General features: G+C 33.9%; 1 long non-coding RNA gene across 1 annotated transcript; it reads right to left on the reverse strand.

The window, feature by feature from the left end:
• Positions 1 to 3,969: 3,969 nt before the first annotated feature.
• LOC111831392 lies at positions 3,970 to 5,940 on the reverse strand. Its single transcript, XR_002834581.1, has 4 exons — positions 5,740 to 5,940; positions 5,155 to 5,246; positions 4,887 to 4,923; positions 3,970 to 4,295 (listed from the first exon to the last, which is right to left on the reverse strand). It is a non-coding gene; the product is annotated as an uncharacterized LOC111831392 (long non-coding RNA).
• Positions 5,941 to 11,549: the final 5,609 nt, after the last annotated feature.

The raw sequence follows: 11,549 nt of genomic DNA on the forward strand, positions 1-11,549 counted from the left end.
TCTAGATCACCGTTCGTCTGTCCGTCCGTCCGTTCCAAGCCATCGTTGCTCGATGTCGCATCAAAACTAAATTGTTTTTTTTCTTTATTTGGTTCATATCATTGTAAATACTAGGAAAAACTTAAGATTAATCATGAAATAATCTTACAAAACAAGCAAAGGAGAATAAGTTAAATACAAATTTAACATCACATATTTTAACTTTCCTTAGTTTTACTAGTTATATCAGTTATACCAGTATTACAAAAAATTTTGAAATTTTTAAGAAAATATTAAAATTTGTTTGGCAAAATTAATATATTTTTTTTTTTTAAAAAAGATTCTGACATGTATTGCCACGTGTGCAATATGTGTGTTCACTCTTAGTTATACCCAAGATTTTATTTGTACCAAAATTGCAAATAGCTGTACTTTTGAGGTTTTTTCAATTTAATTAGTTTTACACACTCTTAAACTTGTAATTTGTAGTTGTACAGTTAATTAAAGTCTATAAAGATATAATTATGAGTCTTCTATGCATATATATATATATATATATATATATATATATATATATATATATATTAAAATCTATAATTCCATAACTTTGTCATCCCAACTTGGTGATTATTAACAAAGTAAACTTAAAAGTATAAGGAAACACTTGGGAACGACGACCTATTTCCCCCTCGAAACTTTCGTATACGACCAGTTCCACCCACACTTTCAGCCTCCCTTTGCATCCCCCTAAAAATAAAGTTCCACAATTTTTTCCCCCTACATCGAAAATTCGAAGACTTTTTCCCCATAAAATTAAAGTTCGATACTTATTTACACATCGAACTGGGTTAGTGTCGGTTTATCATAGACCAATCTCATCTTAACCATCATAATCAATTTTAAACCAATAATAAATCAATTTTTCTTAAACCTAACCGATTAAAACAAAAAAAAAATCAAAAAATCCCCAAATCAAAAAATCCCTAAATCGATTTCATCTTCTTCTACGAACCCTAATCCCCAATATCCCCAAATCATCTTCCCAACTCTTGTTCTTCTCTGATTCAGTTTTGTTTTGCTTCTCTGATGTGACTTAAAGGAAAGTGAATGGAAAAATGTTGCAAAAACAACATTTGACAACGTGATGAAGCTCACATGTACACAATCTAGCCATAGTTCTTTTAGTTTAGGAGGGTTTAACGTATTTGGGGATTTTTTTGTTTTTTGGTTTTAATCGGGTTAGGTTTACGGAAAATTGGTTTATTATTGGTTTAAAATTGATTAGGATGGTTAAGATGAGATTAGTCTACGGTAAACCGACACTAACCCAGTTCGATGTGTAAATAAGTATCGAACTTTAATTTTATGGGGAAAAAATTTCGAACTTTCGATGTGGAGGAGAAAAATTGTAAAACATTATTTTGAGGGGGAACTTTAATTTTATGTGGATTCTTTTATACCAACCCAAAATTTATATCTTTTTAAAAAAATATAACTCTTTGTAAATATTTAAATATTACTTTTGACAATTACTAGTATACACATTCTTAGATTTTCTTTTAAAATCATTTTATGGATGTTTAACATTTTTAATAGTAGTTTTATGTTAGTTGTGCCAGTTTTACTCTGTTATGACAACATAAATATACACATCAACTGGAAGAGAAATCAATCATTACCACACTTTAAAATAAGTTTCACGATAATTGTGACATAACCAAGATAATAGTAGTACAAACCAAAATATCAAACATGAATCAAACAATTTTAGAATCTTTTGACTATTGCTTTTGACATCTTCTCTTCTCAAAATTAACGGACATTAGATAAGCATTCACATCCTCGTCATCAATAAGTTCACACTTTTCTACTACACCTACCACTAGCGGATAATAGCTCAAATCCAATTGAATGTGGTTCTCAACATATCCAAGCTTCTTGTTTATCCTTGCTTTTAACATCAACAATGTTATATCCCTCACTTGTGTCTTGAACATTATACTATAAATTTGACCTTCACACTTAAAATATATACTAACGTTTTCGCTCATCGTGTCCTGCCAAAACAATTCCAACAAACTCAATCAGTAATACTACCAGTTATACTACAGTAATCAGTATTACCAGTTTTACTAGTTATACTAATATAACCAGTATTACTAGTTTTACTAGTTATACTCAAAATCAAATCGAATGTCTCGTGTTCTAAACTCTGCAATTCACTACGATTCAAGCACTGAAATCCATTTTTTATCAACTAATTAGCTCAATCGACCCAGAACCCATAGTAAAACACCTAATGTGCTAAACTTTTCAAGCAAAATCCAATCTAGATTTCCAAAATCCAAAATCTAAAATATTCAATCAAGAACTTACTCCTATGTAGAAGAACACACCTGCAAATTGAAGGAGAGCTTGATACCGTTCGAAAGAGATGAAGAAACGTTGATATTGGAGAGCTCCAACGAAGAATCGCCGACGGCGAAATCGATGAGGATCGTTGTTCGTCGGGTTCTGATTTTTTTTTTGTTTTTTTTGTTGTTTTTTCTTAATTAAAGTAATTAATAGAAAAAGAAAATAAAGAGGGGTAGTTTGGGGATGACATATTTTCATTAATGAAGGAGGGCTATTGAGATTAATAAGGGAGATAATGAATGAAAAATGTGAAAAAGGGCACAGGAGATGATTTCTCGAGTTGAACGGCGGCGTGGGAGAGGATAGGGTTTGTTATTTTTCTTAATAGATCAATATATGGCCCATTAACTAATTTGCTGGCCTAATTATAATTATTTAAACCAATTTTTTATGTTACAGGCCCAAATTAAATTGTGGAAGTAATAAATTTATAATAGTTTTACAAAACAATAATTTTAATAATTGAAATTTTAATATAATTTTACTGTTTATGTGTGGGATTATGAATGAAAATTCAGATTATAATAGTTTTAGAAAACAATGTTTTTAAAAATTTAAAATTTAATAGAATTTTACTGTTAATGTGTGGGATTATGAATAAAAATCATGATTATAATAGTTTTAGATAACAATGTATTTTAAAATTGAAATTTTAATAAAATTTTACTGTCAATGTGTGAGATTATGAATGAAAAATAAGATTATAATAGTTTTAGATAACAATGTATTTTAAAATTGAAATTTTAATATAATTTTACTGTCAATGTGTGAGATTATGAATGAAAATTAAGATTATAATAGTTTTAGATAACAATGTATTTTTAAATTGAAAATTTAATATAATTTTACTGTCAATGTGTGAGATTATGAATGAAAATTAAGATTATAATAGTTTTAGAAAAAAATATTTTAAAATGGAAAATTTAATATAATATTACTGTTAATTTGTGGGATTATGAATGAAAACTAAGATTATCAATCAATACTATAAATTATGCATGAAGAAAATATTTTAAAAATTGGAAACGATTGAGAAATTGATTTTAGCAACAATATAGAATTAACCTTCTAATTTCTTACCAAAATCTTATAAACACTACAAGAAAAACAACGATTTCCTACAGCCATTTGCGTGAAAAAATGGTAGGAAACAGCCGTTTCTTACGATATTCCTACAAATAAAATGGTAGGAAATCGCCCGTAGGAAATCGTAGATGGTAAGATATTGGTAGGAAAATTTCCTACCAAAAACTCGCCGAAGGAACTTTTGTAGGTATTTTCGTAGGAAAGGCGAAGGGTATTTCTGACCGTTTTCCTTCAAATAAAGCGTAGGAAACGTTTTCCTTCTAATTTCCTACCAAAACTTTGCCTGCTATTTTCCTACGAAAACTCTATTCATTCCAATTTCCTACAAATTTATTCACTCCAGATTCCTACAAATTTTCCTTCAAAAAAATACCCTCCAACATTCCTTAGACCGGAAATGGTAGGAAATACTTAAAATTCATTAAACTACATAATTCATTTAAAAATCGATTATAAATTATTATTAAATTGTTTAAAAAAAATTGAAACTATGAAAAAAAAAACAGATAATTATAAATAGAAACATCAATGTAATACAAACAAAGTGTTGATACAACAAACAACCTAAAAATTATAAAAATGTTTAAGTTTGAAAAGAAACCGAAATGCATTACTCTTGTGTCTCGTCTTCATCTTCATCTTCGGGGATTGTCGCAATTCACGAAACCATGCTTGCCGTTGAACCCTCGTTAAGTCATCCAACGAGTAGCTAGGACTACTATAATCATAACCACGCTGCTGGTCAGCCTTGTGTTGTAGAAACTCTTGGCTAGCTGGTCAGCCTTGTGTTGTAGAAACTCTTGGCTAGCACGCAGCTGGAAATAAACAATACAAATCACTTTAAGCAAGGAGTGAAAGATAGTGTATTGGAAACTACTAAAGATAATACTTACTAAACGTATTGTGACAATGGTGATATTAAGAGTGAGTAGAGATTTCTGAAACAGTTCTAATCTAAGAAAACCTTTATAAATCCATATAAGAACATATCATAAATCTGAGGGCTGTTTCAAGTATAATAAACTTGGATATAAGGACAGAACAAATTGGGTTCATTACTAAATTGAAAATGACATAACTCATTGTGTTGATTAGTAAGTTAAAATCGTTTACACCTTCACATAAACAAATAAGATCATTAAATTAAAAAGAACAATAAAAGAGAGCAGGAAACTATAAAAGTTTTCAATATGTAAGCATATAACTTTCAATATGGCATTCCAAAGCCTGAAAGGATAGATTACAAAATCATATCCTTGTAACAGTTTCCAGCTATCTACATAAGCTACATCATGTATGTACCACTATAGTGTGATAAGGAGAATTTTATCTTCCCATATTAGCTCTACAACATCCCATGGTAACTAAAAATAACATGCAGCAATTGACTAGGGCGCTAGAAGTACCTCATAGCACAGGGGATCAGCCTTAGCAGCTTTGTACCTGCAAACGCAACCGAAATTAAAGAGTTAAATAGATATATGAAGTCCACGATTCCAACACGCCACTCAATCAAAATAGATGGATCAGCCAATTCCACACAAGATCACGTGACAAAACAAATGACTCTTGACAGATTTAATAAACGTCTCAGAGCAATAAGTAGCAAAGTGGATATAGTGTACCTTAATAGCAAAAGATACAGTAGGATAAAAAAAAATGTCTATCAATTACCTTACGCTCTGAAATAAAGTTGTACATCATTAGCGATATCTAAGAGTGTTATTGGCTGTGGCTTTCTCTGTAACCCAAACATCATCTTCCACCTAAGAACAATAGGACATGATCAGAAAATTACATTTTTCGAGATTGAAATCACAAAAAACAAAATAAAACATTATCTCAGTCTAGATAACATGAATTCTAATCTGTTCAAGATCAAAATAAAAACAAAAACTGTAGACACAAAACTAGTGAGGCTTGCTTCACGAATTGAAATCTAATCTATTCAAAATCAGAATAAAACACAAGCTATACACACAGAACTTGAAGGGCAAAGACAAATACGAAACTCGAGAATCACAAAGTCTTCGAATTTAAGAAAAAGCTGGGTTTTTTCGAGATTGAGACGCAAAATCAGGGTTTTAAATTACAGGGAATTGCTTGTGGAATTGAGAGCAGAGACGAGAAAACTAATGAGGAAGAGTTAATAACAATCTTCAACAGAGATTCATTATGTGGGTCTGAAATGTTTAGGTCTAATAAGTTTTTTTGAGAAGTCATAGTGAAAAGGAGAGATGAGTAGAGAAAAAGACTTACCCGGCAGATTCAATTCGACTGGACATGGGAGACGACGGTCGGAGGCTTGGGCGGTCATAGTCATCGCGATTAGAACAAGAGAAATGAGAGTGAGAGTTCCTCTGAACTATGTTCGGACGAAGTGTTAGGAGAGTGATGGTGCTTTTTTTTTAAGTGTTGTGCTAAGGAAAGGAGGGCACAGATCTAGGGTAAGGGTTTTTTTTGTTATTTTTCTTTCTTTTGTTGGCAATGAAAAGCCGAAGTGATACAAAACTTCTTAAGGCCTTAGACTAAATGAGCCCAATAGCATCAACTATACTATTTCTGGAAGTTCACTTTATTATTTAAAGAGTAAATTACTTGGATTACAACTTTATAATTTCAAATACTTTGCAATTTTCAGTTCATAATTCAGGAAATGAGATGTAAATTTTGTGATTTGATTTACATGTAAAAATGATTAGTTTTAGGTTTTAAAATGTTTATATTTTATAATTAAATATTTTTTTGGAAAGATTGAATTATATGTAAATACTAAATAGTTTTACATATTGGTTTTATACATATATAACGGTTATATTTTGGTTAAATAATTTATGATTTAATTTCTCTATATGCATTATATAGGTTTAAAAATTAAATTATAGGGTTTGATATATAGGATTTGGGGTATATATAGGTTTAAGATTTGGGGTTAAGTTTTGAGAAAAATATAAGATTTGAGAAACTATAATTTTTTTAAGTGTTAGATCTCAGTTTTTGGATATATTGTAGTAATTTGATTTTCTTACAAGATTTAAAGCTTGATTTTGCATATATATGATGGTTATGATTTGTTTTTTTTTTTTTTTAAACTTGTTTTTATACTTTATGAATTGTATTTTTAAAGATTAAGAATTGAAAGTTCAAGGTTTAGAGTCTATGATTTAGGTTTGAGGTTAAAATTTGAAAAATTTGATTTTCTTAAATAGCGACTAATATGAAAAGTTAACCTTCTAATTTCCTACCAATATCTTACAAACAAGTTTTCCTAATAATTTCTTACAAATCAACGATCCTTCTATTTTCCTACAAAAAGTTTTCCTTCCTTTTCTCTTCCGTTTTCCTACGCCGTTAACTTCAAACCTATACCCGAAGGTACTTAGTAGGAAAAATTCCTACCAAATTCCATCCGCACTTTTTCCTACACTATTCTTCTCCGTTTCCTTCCAGATTTCCTACGAAAATAATATTTATATGAATTTGGTAGGAAAATTTCCTTCCACTTTTTCACACGCTTTTCGTAGTAAAATTTCCTTCGTCTTTACTACATGTTGCTCTTTTTGTAATAAATGCGAAGTGTTTTGGTAGGAAATATTTCCTTCCTAAACTTTTGTAGGAATTTTTGTAGGAAAACACCATGTTTTCTTGTAGTGAAACCAGTTTTCCTATAAAATTCATACAAATACCTTTTCTTCGATTTTCCTTCAAAATAGTTTCCTTCCCTTTCTCTTCAGTTTTCCTACACCATTACTTACAAACTTGTAGCTGAAGAAATTTAGTAGGAAAATTTTCTACGAAATTTCATCCGCGGTTTTTCCTACACTATTCTTCTCCTTTTCCTTCAAGATTTCCTACGAAAACAATATTTATATGAATTTGGTAGGAAAGTTTCCTTCCACTTTTTGACACGCTTTTTCGTAGTTAAATTCCTTCTTTTTCCTACCAGTTAAAATTTTTGTAATAAATGCCAAGTTTTTTGGTAGGAAATTTTTCCTTCCAAACAATTTGTAGAAATTTTCGTAGGAAATCAGCATGTTTTCTTGTAGATATATATCTCTCATACTAGCTAATAGATCAATGAGGCTCGCGCATGGACTCTTGGAAGACTTGCCAATAAGGATTGGTGTTGTTGAAGTCACTACAGATTTCGTTGTCTTAGAAATGGACGAAGAACCTAAGGATCCCTTGATTCTTGGAAGGCCATTCCTAGCCACTGCTGGAGCTATCATTGATGTTAAGAAGGGAAAGATAGATCTATGCTTGGGAGAAGATTTCAAGATGACATTTGACATCAAGGAGTCCATGAAGAAACCAATAATCAATGAAAAGGTAGATGGATCAGCTATCTGATCAACTTTTAGAAGAACTTGCTGAGGTTGATCATCTCAAGTTGGCTTTGACAAAGAATGGATCAAATGGATTTTTTCATGTTGAGACCAAGGTCTACGAAACATTACTGGATACCTACAAGGCAACTGATGATTCAAAATGTTTTGAAGAATTGGATGAGTATATCAAGGAGGTATGTGTAGTAGAGAAGGAAGTCAGTGGCAACCCGATCACTCACCGAGTTGTTGACTCAATAAAAGCGGTGGACGATGACTGGTCAGAGTTAAAAGCTCCTAAGGTTGAGCTCAAACCGCTACCCTCAGGACTGAGGTACGTATTCCTTGGACCCAACTCTACTTATCATGTCATTGTGAATGCTAGCTTGAGTAATTAGAAATTAGAGTTGCTAGTCCCTGAACTTAGAAAATATAGAAGGGCCATATGTTATTCTTTAGATGATATCAAGGGGATCTCACTTAGTCTCTGCATGCATAGGATCAATCTGGAAAATGAATCATTCACTAGTATTGAACCTCAAAGGAGACTGAATCCTAATCTTAAGGAAGTTGTGAAAAAAAAAATTCTTAAACTGCTGAATGTTGGGGTTATCTATCCTATCTTTGATAGTACTTGGGTATCCCCAGTACATTGTGTACCTAAGAAAGGATGAATTATACTGATAAAAAATGACAAAGATGAATTGATCCCCACTAGGACTATCATTGGCCATAGGATGTGCATTGATTACAGAAAATTGAATGCTGCATCTAGGAAAGACTATTTCCCTCTTCCTTTCATTGATTAAATGTTAGAAAGATTAGCCAATCATCTCTACTACTCTTTCCTTGATGGGTATAGTGAATTCTTCCAAATCCCTATCCACCCAAATGATCAGGAAAAGACCACTTTCACTTGTCCTTATGGCACATTTGCCTACAAACGCATGCCTATTGGCTTGTGTAATGCGGTTGCAACATTCCAGAGGTGTATGACCTCTACATTCTCGGATTTGATAGAGGAGATGGTGGAGGTATTCATGGATGACTTTTCCGTGTATGGCTCCTCCTTTTCCTCATGTTTGTTGAATCTCTACAGGATATTAGCAAAATGTGAGTAGACAAGCCTAGTGCTCAACTGGGAGAAGTGTCACATCATGGTAAACGAAGGGATAGTGTTGGGACACAAGGTATTATAGAAGGGGATTGAGGTTGATAAGGCAAAGATTGAGGTCATGGTACAGTTGCAGCCCCTAGGACAGTCAAGGATATAAGTAGTTTCCTTGGGCATGCTGGGTTTTACAGAAGATTCATCAAGGACTTCTCAAAAATTGTAAAACCCCTTACAAGGCTGCTGTGCAAGGAGGTCGAGTTCATAGTTGATGAGAGTTGTCTGGAAGCTTTCAATAAGATCAAGGAAACTTTATATAGCACCAATAGTCCAAGCTCCATTCTGGGATCATCCTTTAGAATTAATGTGTGATGCTTCTGATTATGTAGTAGGGGCTGTGTTGGGGCAACGAATAAAGAAGAAGCTGCATGTCATCTACTATGCAAGAAAGCTCTTGATGAGACACAAGGGAGGTATGCAACAATAGAGAAGGAGCTTTTGGTTGTAGTCTTTGCGTTTGAGAAATTCAGAAGTTACTTGGTGGGATCACAGGTAGTAGTCTACACGGACCATGCTGCACTGAGGGATATATACTCGAAAAAGGATACCAGGCCGAGACTGTTGAGATGGATACTTTTACGCCAGGGATTTGATATAGAGATTGTTGATAAGAAGGGCATGGAGAATGGTGTTGCAGATCACCTTTACAGATTGAGAATAGATTATCCAATCCCTATTGATAATTCCATGCCTGAAGAACATCTTATGGTTGTAGAAATATGCAAAAATATGCATCAATTCAGAGAGTATGCCCTGGTACGCGGATGTTGTGAAATATAAGGTTTGTGGAGAGATTCCTGCAGACATGGATCCTTATAGGAAAAAAATATTTTTCAGAGATGTTAACCACTACGTCTGGTATGAGCCTTACTTGTACAAGAGGGGTTCAGATGGGCTGTTTAGGAGATGCATAACAGAAGGGGAAGTGCAGGGAGTGCTTAAGCACTGTCATGGATGCGCTTATGGAGGACACTTCGCCACATTCAAAACAGTTCATAAAGTTCTACAAGCAGGCTTTTGTGGCCAACTTTGTTCAAGGATACAAACAGTTTCATCACCAAGTGTGACCCCTGCCAGAGGATGGGTAACATCAACAGAAGGAATGAGATACCTCAGAACCTGATTTTGGAAATATAAATTTTTGATGTTTGGGGAATTGATTTCATGGGACCGTTCAACCCTCCATCAAATGGCAACGTCTACATTCTGGTCGTAGTTGATTATGTCTCAAAATGGGTTGAAGCCATTGCAAGTCCCACCAATGATCACAAGATTGTTCTAAAACTGTTCAAGAGCATCATCTTTTCCATATATGGAGTACCGAGAGCAGTGATTAGTGATGGTGGTACTCATTTCATTAACAAAGTTTTTGAAAGCATGTTGATGAAGTATGATGTGAAGCATAAGGTGTCTACAACCGACCATCCCTAGACCTATGGAAAAGTAGAGGTTTCTAACAAGCAGATAAAAGGAATCTTATCAAGAGTTGTTGGGGCTTCGAAGAAAGATTGGTCTACCAATATGGATGATACTCTATGGGTGTACATGACAACTTTCAAGACACCAATAGGAAGGACACCTTTTCAGTTAGTGTATGGTAAAGCATGTCATCTCCCTAAAGAGATTGAGTATAAGGCGCTTTGGGAAATCAAGCTTCTGATTTAGATATTGATGCAGCCCAAGCAAAGAGAGTTCTTGAAATCCATGAACTTGAGGAAATCAGACTTGATGCTTTTGAAAGTTCAAAAATCTACAAGGAGAGAACCAAGCAATTCCATGACAAGAAGATTGTTGTTAAGGAGTTTATGGCCGTTGATCATGTCTTCCTGTTCAATTCCAGACTCAAGTTGTTTCCTGGAAAGCTCAAGTCTAGGTGGTCAGGACCGTTTGAAATCAAGGATGTTTTGCCATTTGGTGCAATCAATCTTTTGAACAAGGATGGCAGTGAGTTCACTGTGAACGGACAACGTGTCAAGCGATACCTAACTGATCAAGAGACACCAGAGGGGTCCTCCATGCCTCTCTATGAGCCTTCCAAAGCCAGAAAGGCATAAAAAGTCAAGCTTAGTGACTTCAAACAAGCTCACTTGGGAGGAGGTCCCAAAGGTATCCTGTAAATAGTTGGAGATGATTGATCTTGCACTCAAGGATCTCTTGTTAACTGCAGCAGAGGGGACACTACTGAGAAGTGATACAACTAATACATTACCCTCATTCACTTTGTTGCACTAGCTACTCAGTTACAGAACGTGGGTAGCGAAGCAGTGCAGCTGCAGAACTCACAGACTTATAGTGTCCCGCTAAGTTCAAAGCCTATTGCACCGAGATTCATAGACGTTCAGAACTTGAGGCAAGCTCAATGGTTGCATTGGGAGAAACGCAACGGGTTGTATATGTACTATTTCACTCACCCGGTACTTGGTGATGCGCGGTTTTTGTTTCCTTGTATTGCTTTAACTAGGATACTCGAAGGAAGCAACATTGAGTTTGCACCTCCTGTAGAGGCTCTCTACACAACAGATGGTGAGGACGCGATTGAGATATCTAAGAAAGAGAAAGATCAGATGGAAGAG

Source organism: Capsella rubella, unplaced genomic scaffold, assembly GCF_000375325.1.
Source record: "Capsella rubella cultivar Monte Gargano unplaced genomic scaffold, Caprub1_0 scaffold_8, whole genome shotgun sequence".
NCBI lineage: Eukaryota > Viridiplantae > Streptophyta > Magnoliopsida > Brassicales > Brassicaceae > Capsella > Capsella rubella.